The sequence below is a fragment of the Papaver somniferum genome, unplaced genomic scaffold, assembly GCF_003573695.1.
Source record: "Papaver somniferum cultivar HN1 unplaced genomic scaffold, ASM357369v1 unplaced-scaffold_19, whole genome shotgun sequence".
NCBI classification, from domain to species: Eukaryota; Viridiplantae; Streptophyta; class Magnoliopsida; order Ranunculales; family Papaveraceae; genus Papaver; species Papaver somniferum.
This window is the reverse complement of record NW_020628818.1, coordinates 3,040,804-3,048,296: the sequence shown is the minus strand read 5'-3', so window position 1 is coordinate 3,048,296 and position 7,493 is coordinate 3,040,804.

The following is a 7,493-nucleotide window of genomic DNA, read 5'->3' as shown; positions in this document are numbered from 1 at the left end:
GTAATTGTAAGAAGAAGAAGAAAAATATCATCGGTTTTATTTCTTCTCTCCTGTTTTGCAGCAAGGTAAGTTTTCTAGGGTTCTTGTTTTTTTTATTTTTTTTTTTGAGATAGAAGAAGATGACCAATGTTTTTGAACATGTGCGGGGAAAACATGTGGTATGTAAGGGTATTTTAGTATGAGTCAGGAAATTATATCTTGTTGGTCTTAGTTAACGAGTCGACCACGATTTTTGCGCTCCTCGGATTACATTTTGCTTTCCCTCTAACAAAAATCTTACAGGAATTGACTGAGAATATCATGTTTTATTAAACAGGGAGGAAAGACTACTTCTCGGGATTTTATGTATATTATTTGGAAGATGCGTGTGACTTGCGAGTATTTAACTCCAGTTGAGACTTGCAGCAACGTGGTGGAGTGTGTTTGCTGCAAGGAAGACGCGTGAGAAGATTAAAACAAAAAAATTCTCGTAATGGCAGGGAGTAAAAGAAGATTATTTTGAATTTATTATCGATATTTTGGAGTTTATTGGGTATAAATAAGGTATCGGGGAGTCGGAGAAGGGACATCGAGTGATTGGGGAGAGCCAGTAACCAACACTAGAAGCAGTTTAGAAATTTATTTTATTTTTGTTACTGCACATTCTGTGGAAGTAGTGGACATTCTAAAGGGAAGTGGCAAAGTTCAAAGAAGAATGACAAGATTCTTGTTAAATTTCATAATGACATGGAGAGGATGAATCTTTCTTTGAAAAAATTTAGTAGCTTCTAAGAGACACGTCGAGAAAAAAGAAGAAGAGAGCCCAGAAACGGTAAGAATTTACCTAATCATAAAAACAAAAACGACTGTGTTGTGTCTACTTGAGACACTAGTGGTAAGTTTTCTACTCACCCCATCACTACTTAAACCTAGTGATGTGTGCAAACTCATTATATTAACTTGATAATATGGGGTTTGCACAAAACTACATGATGAGAACTATGTTTTCTGATATCAAGGTTGCTCAAATAATTTTACTGCCTTCATCTTATGTGTTAAATTGTTTTCTAATTGTTGCATGGAATCCGATCTTTTAAACTCTCTATATATGAAAGATTATAGCTAAAGGTTTATTTCATATGCTGATCTTTTTCTCCAAGAAATTAAAACTACTTGGAAAATACAAGTGTCTATCTTGTGCATGGAGGTTGTCACAATCCTCGTTATCCTCCATATACCATTATTAGTCTATTTGACTAGGTGTTACCACACCTCTCATAAGTCCAAAATGTGATGACTTGATGTGGGTATCAACTATTCTTGTGATAATATTTTGAATTCTCCCTGCTTTGGGCTATGATCTCGGTATGGTGCATAGAAATTACTTTAAGAAACACATTCTTGCCCGCAGAAAGCTTGATACCTGGCTTGGTACAATCCTCTTGAGACTAAGGGGGAAAGTGTGTTACGCCAGCTATATTTTGTTGATACTTATTGTAATAATAAAAAAAAATTATAGATAAAACCAGGAATTATGTGAGAGACAGTTAGGGGAGATAATACGAAGAAGAGAATAAGTTACCATAAACAAAAAATTGGATGACAATTCATAAATTTGATCCCTGATTGCATAAATTTGGAGGATCTTTAGTGCCTCTCCCAGGTTGTGCCTACGAATATTAAAAAAAAAAAGTCATGCATAGAAAATTCACATACATAGTTTAAAATGAGAAAAACTAAAAAAAAAATATGAGATGGAAATTTCTTATATCATTGATGTCCAAAACCCCAAATATGAAAAATTATGTATACAAAATGTCAAGAATTCGTGACAATGTGGCCTGAGAGTGGGACCTGTAAAAAAGAAAGAAAGTTAGATTACCGGAATGTATTGAGCATTCCAGCAAATATTAACATGGCTAAATTTACGTCACTGGTAACCACATGAATAAAGGTATGATATCTTCACTCTTCTAGTGTCCCAAGCCCTTTTCGTGCGCAATAGCAATTTCAGCATCTACAGAAGTATTCCCCATTGTCTCTGTGGAGTCCACGAATGTCGGAACTGTGGGTTTGGCTCTTTTAGAAGTAGCAATTTCAACGTCTACAGAAGTACTCCCCACAGAATATTTATTTGGTTTTGGAGCATAAACTGGAAAAGGGAATTTGAGCAATCGAACTCCTCAAACTTACTTGATGTACCAATCGAACTCCTCACTTGAAACCCTAAGAGAAAAAAATTTGGGTTTTTTTTCCAGTAGTGTTTTTAATTGAGGAATGAATGAATAATTTCATAATAAGAAGGGTTTAAGAGTTGATCCCACAGGCAAGAGACGAGAACATGATTCATGAGAGGTTTTAAATAGATTAACTAAGATTTTTTATTTTTTTTAAAGAGTAACTAAGATTTAATATGCGGTAAGATGATTATCTTATTTTAATATTGATATTTAAACTTAACATAATATGAGAAAGTTCATTGATAGACATTCAATTAATACAGCTCTGTAACCATGGAAGGTGGGTTAGTATTTGTATCAGTTTTACGTTAAGGGCATACTAACAGTTTGGTTCTTCAACTTGTAGGGTGTATTGGGTCACGAACTTCCTTACGGAATGTTTTGATAAAAAAGACCAGTTCTTACTTCTTAAAATTCTTATCTTGATAATTATCTGATCTAAATATATGTCATTCAAAATCTCCGTGGGAAGGTAGAGAATTATGGATCCAATAATTAGAGGTCTTACAAAGAAGGATGTTATAGAAGATTTCAACGTTTTTCTTTGTGAAGGGGATCAAATCATAAAGAACCAAGAAGGAAAAATATTCAGGGAATTAGATGTTCTCTAGGAATATGCTTTTTTCCTTGATTGCATAATAACCAGGTAATAAGTGGTGAACTTTAATCTCTATGTCCACACATAATTAGGGAAGTTATAACTCTTATGTTGAGTCATATCGCATTAATTATCTTATTTGTTCGTAACCGTCCTAGAGAATAGTTTTTGACGAAGATTACTTTTCTTACGAAGATCTTGTATCTTAGTGCCTCTAACATTAACATTGATAGTTTTAACTTATTTGTTCGTAACTGGCGAGAACAGAGAAAATATTGGGATACAATGTCCAAGAAAATCCTTTTCTTGTGATTCGAGTAAAGGTCGCTCATATTGTTCTTTCAGGAATGACATCAAATTTGGGAGAGTTCTTTTGAACTTGTGCTTAATTTTCATATCTTTATGGAGAGAGAGGATGTGAAAATTGTAGGAGAACCTATATATCTCCTTGATGAAAACGCTGAGTCTTCTTGGTGGAGTCATCTAAACTAATAGATGGTATGTGTTATCTAGTCTTGAAAATATTTTTTTAATTCATTATGATCACTATTTTTCGCCTTTGAAAATTTTATTGAAAAAAAAGGGAGAGTTATTAAGTAGTATCTTACTACAACATATGGCTTCTCGGAGTATTATGTAAGGTGGAGTGGATTATGATCAATAGGTTTTACCTATTTTGCAAAATAAGTAAGTATTGACTAAGCGGGAGAACATATCACCGTAATATTTCTTCAAACTTGTGGTGCAATTAAATATTGAGGAAGGTAACTATAATATGTTTTATGTATAACAATCGTTGATTAAGATATTTCTCATTTTATTAAAGATCTTTCGGAGTATTTCTCATAAGTCTTTATAGCTACGGATCTTCAACAACAAACGTGTTGAACGAACACATGCAGAACCATAAAAGAACTTAATGTACGAAGAATTCGAGAGCTTGTTAAAGAACCAAGAAAATCAAGCATAATGGATTTTGAGCTGTAAGATCATTTATTTTGAATCCATATGTATTGAATAGTTGTGTCACTACAATTGACAGGGAGGGGGGGATTGTTAGAGCACTGATCGGTTGAACCCACATGTTTTGTTATCTCAATATTGTTGTCAATGTTATATAAACAAAACTATATCTTGATTTCTAGTCTACTAAGTCAAGTCTCAGACTACTTATAGAATTTGGTAATTGAGTATCAGACGTCACCCTCGAAGACTGAAGATCGAATAAGACAATTGGATAACTTCATCAAAAAGGTATGTGAAGACTGGACCATTCTATTTTACTCACTATCTTTCCATTATATCTTTATGAGACTATGTTGTATAAATTCTGGTAGATTTATCGCAAAGAAGAAATTTCGGGTCAAGCTTGTCTTGTTAAACATCTCAAAATATGATTCAAGCATCAGATGCTTAAAGGTCCTTAAAAATATAAGTTCGAAACAATTTATTGTCAAGAATTAATTGATGGATCATTTGAAAATTTCCCAGCATTGATTTTATCATTTGGGAATATTTCAAACATCAAAAGAGAGAAATTCAGATTTTTGTAATTTCTACTCAGGGTAGGTTGGCGAACTAGTTCACAAACCATGAATATATGAATTTCTGAAATACCAGAAGGTTGGAAAACCATTTCGCAAACCTTAAGTTCAAAACGGGACAATTTCGAACCGTGCTGATCGGACTTTCGTTAACAACTTGAACTTTTTGTTATCGTCCTGTTTGAACACATCCAAATTAAAGGGGTACTCGACGAAAATCAAAAGTTACAAACCCGCCTAGATAAAACAACGGTCCGTAGTACATACCTTCATCTTGAACGACTTCATCTTCTTATGTATTCGTGTTTGGTTGATGTACGAAGTGTATCTACCCAGTTCCCAATCAGTTTTCCCAATTTCAACTTCGAGAAGTGATCATATACCCACACCTTTATCAAAAATATAGGAAAATTATAAATTATTGCAGAATGGATGAGTACATACATAAGTTCGACCCATATATAAATTAGTATTATGGGCTGAAACTGACATTTCAAAACAAATATTGAGTTCATCTCAGGTTTGGCTCATAACTGAATTATTATCATGGCTGAACCTGACATTTTCTAAATAACATGAATTCATGTCAGGTTCGGCTCATAACTGAATAAGTATTATCGACCGAACCTGACATTTTCCAGGCAAACAAGTGAAGTCAGTCAGTTCGGCTAATAACTTAGATACATATTTGATCCGAAAATTTACCTATTGGTGCATTAAAATGAGAACATATGCAAAGTCGGGGTTCAAATAAAATTAGTCTACTACAAATAGATGGTTTTATCGAGAAGCACCTGAAGAAGACTGAACTTTCCTCCAATGTTTCTAGGGTCTAACCTAGAGGATTGTGCAAGGTGTTTAAGAAAGAATACAACACAAGTTATTGTCCAACGTACTCACGAAAGGTTGGGAGATCTTTCAGGAATTGGAAATACCGAGAAATCACCTTGTTTCCAGTATGGTCAGGAAAGATAATTCGGCCGAGAGTATACAAAAAATAAGCAGCAGTAATCTGGTTTACTTTGTTCGCGTCCATCACTAATATCCCATCAACTACTTTTTCCTTATATTTATCGAACTTAGGTTTCAAACGTGTCATCTTGAAAGATTTCAACATCTTTGGTTTGTCACTAAGTTAATGATGCGCGCTTTCCACCTCCTTAGTGGGCACAACAAAACTTCAACTCGGTAGCCTCGTGATCCCAACCAAGAACCCATTCGTCCAACTTATAAATATGCTCTTAATTCATATCACAATATTCAACATTTACACTTTTCCCAAGCATTCTAAGACCTGTAATCCTTTGAGCATCATCAGGTTTGATCGTTATCGTAAAACAGGATATGAAATGTGTAAGTTTCTCGGCAGCTTTCAGTAAAGGCAAAGGCGGTCATTGAATCACAGTCCTTCTGTTCATGCTTAATTTCTTTCCATAAACTAGAATATTGTACTATATCCTGAACCTCATCAACCTCTTTCTACAAATCCCAATCTACGACTCTTTGGTGTCTCAAATTTCTGGTCGCATCCCTATGATTCGGAGTCTCATAGATCCTTTCTTCCCACAATTTCTTGTAACCGATCAACACTTTTCCTCCATCTTTCGAAAGACCATAACTGGGTTGTTCTTTTGGGGAAGTAATATGTTATCATCAACCGAAACATGAAGCTTTGTCTTTCGTGGTATAACAAGTTTTCTCTCTCTCACTTATTTTTGTGGTTTTTCTTGTTCATCATCTTAATCTTCATCTTCAGATGAATCTAATCTCCTTGGATGACTTATTTTCCATGTCGTCGTGGTCATCGCTGGTCATTTTCTTCTGTATCTCCATTTAGATTTCCTTGTACGTTTCTTTCGATTTCAATCTCTGTGGTTGCAGAAGTATTTCCCTAGTTACCTTCACTTCCCTGAATTTTTCCTCCTCTTTGTATCTTTATATTTATATTCTCTGTGTCGGAGGTTGTAGTCCCCCTATTACCTGCACCATAATTTTTTGTGTCCTACTCGAGGTTGAGGAGTTTTAACATTAGAATGAGAGTAAGTTACAACTCTACCTCCATTTTACAAAGACCTCTTCTTATTCTTTTGAGTTATAACTCCACCTATACCTTTGCTTTGATTCCTAACACAAATATAAAATGTAATTAATCTATCAAACATTAAAAAAATCGGCCAAAATTCTTAGGTTCGACTAGTAAAACAAGGGTTCGGCTGAACAGATGATAAAATTAAAGTTAGGCTACAAATTAAAAGATTTGACTGATTACCCTAAAATATGTGAATAACATAAGAGTGTTCGGTTAACAATGGGATATTAATTATTGGAAGAACCTATGAGTAGTACTATTGTGAAACTCAAATCAGAATTTCGGCTGAAATTTAGCAACAACCGAATCAGATGAACTTCAGTTTATTCCGAAATACACAAATTTTAGATAAATATTACGTATCAGATAATCAACTGACCTTAACGATCTTCTACATTAATAACTAAGTTTGGCTGACAATTTGATGTTCCTACATCAACCGAACCGTTTTTTTGAAACACAAAATAATAAATACGAATGTAGATTTGGCTTATACTATTTGTGACATTTCGAGCCTAACCACACTCTAAAACCCTAATTTATCCATGGATACCTATTCTATCTATCAAACAAAATAAAAAAGAATATGAGTTTGTTATAAATACCTTATAATATACATTTCCGAGCAATCGGGATTTGGATTTGTTCTCCAACGTTGCTCACTTTACTTTGTGATTCACTTGCTTGATTACTTGCTTGATTTAATTGGATTGCAACATGCGGATCTCGAAGTAAATCTCTAGCGCAACGCTTCTTTATACTCATTATTTTATAGTTGTGATTTTAATCGATGATCAAAAATTGTTCATCAAAAGATTAATCGGTGATAAATATTTGCTCCCACCGTTTGAAGACCGGGGAGTTCGGATGATTTTGTTTTCGTTTTGATTAATTTTGGTTTATATTTTTGACTTAGGAAAAGGGCATTTTTAAAATTTAAACTATATAAGGGTAACTTTATCATTTACTTAGGATGGAACACCCCTTATAAATACACCCTAGCTATGCATATCATTTTGTATGCCTCAAAAGTTTCATATATG